This window comes from Rhagoletis pomonella, unplaced genomic scaffold (genome assembly GCF_013731165.1).
Source record: "Rhagoletis pomonella isolate Grant_MI unplaced genomic scaffold, Rhpom_1.0 Rhpom_scaffold_00001, whole genome shotgun sequence".
NCBI lineage: Eukaryota > Metazoa > Arthropoda > Insecta > Diptera > Tephritidae > Rhagoletis > Rhagoletis pomonella.
The window spans coordinates 50,589,087-50,593,200 of NW_023458555.1; positions in this window are offsets into that span (position 1 = coordinate 50,589,087).

Sequence of the window (4,114 nt, forward strand, 5' to 3'; positions counted from 1 at the left end):
GCTAAGACGACGACAGAACAAATAAATGTGCAACAAGTACCTGAATAACGAGTTGTTGATAAATAAACTGTCGTTGCTTGGTTAACCAATTTATACAGTATAAAATTTGTTTATGTTTATTAGTAAACAGGATGTGACTCGTTGTTTATTGTGTACACATTTTCCCCCTATCAACAATCATATCGCCTTGACTACGGTTCGTCTACAAGGAATTAAGTTTTGTAGTTTTTAAAGAAATTTTAGTGAATTAGTTACTCGTCCCGACCAATGACTTGCAAATGGTTCTTAAAAAGTGTTTTTTCTTTTAGTTTTTTAAACAGTTCTATTACGCAGGATATTTGTCAGCAAATTCTAATAAAAAGCAGTTAAGTAGTGTAAGTATGTAGACATTTATATTACTAGTGAACTCGCATGGTTTTAACCTTTTACCCGGGGCGCTCTTCAAAACCCTGAAAATTATTTCAAATGTTAGTCAGAGTTTGGCCGCCAGCCGACAGGACGGTCTTCATTCCTTTTGGGGTGTTTTCCTTCCGCATGGTTAGTGATAGTCGGGCGGGGAGAAGAAAACTTCCGGGGAGGAGAGGCTGGTATTAGAGGGCAGTCTGAGGACGGAGCTGACTTTGGATTACCCCAACTCCAAGGTGGAACAGAATATGCCGATAGATGCAATGCCAGAGGCAGCCTGGCCGCTAATATACGAACTCTGGATACCGGCCGCCCTCTAGTTTCAACTACACCTTTTTCAACAGTATTTCAGAAAAACTCAAATGTATTTCAGAAAACCTCAAATGTATTTCAGAAAAGGGCAAATGTATATCAGAAAAGGGCAAATGTATTTCAGAAAACACAAATGTATTTCAGAAAAGCATATCTGTATTCTAAAAATATTTTTCTGAAATACATTTGTGCTTTTCTGAAATACATTTGCCCTTTTCTGAAATACATTTGCGTTTTTCTGAAAATAATTTGAACTTTTCTGAAATACAATTGCGTTTTTCTGAATTTCATTTGGCTTTTTCTGAAATACATTTGTGTTTTTCGATGAAATCAATCGAAGAATTAGAGGTGGTAGCGAGTGCACTAAATAATGTCCTTCGTGAATCCATCCACGACAGCACAGCTCCCGGTTCCTCCTCGATGAAACGTAGGGCCCGCTGGTGAAACGGGGAACGGGATGCAAAGCGCAAACTGGTCAGGAAGCTTTTCAACAGGGCAAAGAATCACATCAGTGGGTCGAGTACAGGGCTACTCTAATTGAATACAATAAACCCATTCGACGCTCCAAGAGAGAAACGTAGATGTAACAAGTAAAAGCAGCGCTGTCTTCGGCTATGCCTTCATACCTTTCATGAACATCTAAAAACTTTACTATAACAGATTACTGCATTTAAAAAAATGTATATATTCACAGCACACATAGATAGAGGAGTTACATATATAAAAATTCTTATCTAAACAATCAGAGGTATGGAAGATATACCTTATATAGCACCAATCTAAGTGATTTTCACTGCTGTGTTATCGGTATGTAAACCGGTAACACAATTTAATGGGTTTAGCTTCCTACATAAAGGAGATATATCGCAAAAATTGGTATAGGAACAATCAGTGGTATACGAGATAAGGTTTATACAGCATAGACTTTGTATTATTATTTATACAACAGCTTACGAAATTTATCGGTTTTAGCTGTCCAAATAAATTAGTTTTGCATTGAAACCCCATATCTGAACAATCAGTTATATGGGGGCAATATATAAGTTACAGTGACCCGATCTTTGTTAATTTTACTGTAGACTATCTGTTGATAATGAGTGCAAATAGTGCGAAATATCATGTTTCTAGCTGCATATATTTAGAAATTATAACAAAGACTCTCATATCTGAACAATCAGTTGTATGGGAGCTTTATGTTATAGTGACCCGATCTTTGTTATTTTCACTGTAAATATTCTGTTAATAATGAGTGAAAACGGTGAGAATTTGCATGTTCCTAGCTGCATAAATGGAGAAGTTATGGCAAAAAATCTCATATCTGAACAATAAGTTGTATGGAGGCTATAGGTTATAGTGACCCGATCTTCGCCATTTTCTCTGAAAATATTCTTCTGATAATGAGTGACAACAGTTCAAAATTTCATGTTACTAGCTACTTAAATGAAGGAGTTATTACGAAAAATCTTATATCTGAACAATCAGTAGTACGGGAGCTATAGGTTATAGTGACCCGATCTTTGTAATCTGTTGATAATGGGTGGAAGTATTGCAAAATTTCATGTTCTTAGCTGCATAAATGGAGAAGTTATAACGAAAAATCTCATATCTGAACAATCAGTTGTATGGGAGCTATATGTTATAGTGGTCCGATTCTTCCGGTTCCGACAAATGATTAATACATTATAAAAATACACCCACCTACCAAATTTCATCCGGATATCTCGAAAACTGGGAGACTAGATTGCATACAAACAGACGGACAGACAGACAGACAGACAGACAGACGGACATGGCTAAATCGACTCAGCTCGACGTTCTGATCATTTAAGTATACATTTTAATGGATCTATCTCTTCTTGTTCTGGTACTTACAAACATCGGACCAAAGTTATAATACCATTTCATGCTCATGAAAGGTATAAAAATCCGAGTCAATAGAGATACTGCCCGAGGCCTCCCGTCTACATAAAATTACATCGAAGTATTCTTCTAAGGGGAAAGCACGGCAGCACCTTCACGAACAACAACGGTGAAACTCTAGAATACCTTCTTCAAGTACATTTCCCAGGCTCTTCGGTATGGAAAACCGGACGACTCCTATCTCTTGTGAACATAGATTCCCCAAGGTTAGAAGTCTAAATAAATATATTAGTTACGACTTGATCCATTTCAGTAGCGATGTTGTTTCGTCTTTTTGCATTTCAGGTGACGATATACATTTGTATTAGGGCGGGTCAAATTTTTTGCATCAAAGGCACATCGCGATTATGGTTATTTGTGTTATTTCAAGCATTTTTGCCCAAGATACCATAGGTCTAAAATGAATTTCGAGCCAGCGATTTTTTCTACTAGTTTTTTTTTCCAAAAAGTGGCTCACCTGTTGAAACAGCTGTATAGAAAACTAGCCAAAATGTGTATCTGGGGGTTTTTGGGGTCGAGGAATCCATTGCTGACATTAATTTTTTCTTTTGAGGGCCGCCAGAGGCCGCTTCCGTACTTTTTTTTGGATTTTAATGCGTTTTTTCCGAAAATCGACAACATTTTTGCGAAAATCCACGAAATTTTACTTTCTCATAATGCAATTTCAATTTTTAAACCGCTTAAAATATTCAGCGTTGAAAATTAGAGGGAAGGGAGGTATATTCATGCACGACTTATATCGATTTTATTCAACTTAGGACAAAAAATTCGTTGTTTTTTTCATTTGTTCTCTGAATTTTACAAAACAAATTTTTTTCTTATTTTAATATAATTTTCTTTATTCAAAAATTCAACTTAAAAGATAAAAACATATTAAATGTAAATGAAAAAAAACAAACAATTTCTAATGTTTCAGTTTTTAAATACGTATAACGTATTTTTTTTTTTAATATTATGTTGGTAATACTGTTTATCGACATATTGTATGACAAATGACATGTGTGACAGCATGCGTTTTCATTTTCATACTGTGCGTTTTCATTTTCATACAGTGTTTAATATGTAAAATTAAAAAAAATTAACAAAATTTTCAACTCTGAACATTTTTGGCTATTTAAAAATATAAATTGCATAATGCGCCCTCTGGCGGCCCTCGAAAGAAAAAATTAAGGCCAGAAATGGATTCCTCGACCCCAAAAACCCCCAGATACACATTTGGATAGTTTTCAATACAGCTGTTTCAACAGGTGAGCCACTTTTTGAAAAAAAAAACTAAATAGAAAAAATCGCTGGCTCGAAATTTATTTTAGACCTATGGTTTCTTGGGAAAAAATGCATGAAAGAATACGGGAACTTGGTATTGCGGTATATGAAATCAATCGCATACTCTTGGAGGAGCGCTCCCATACAAACCGAACATTTCATACTGCATATCTCAGAAGTGTTGATGGTAAAGTACTGGAACTTGGTATTGAGG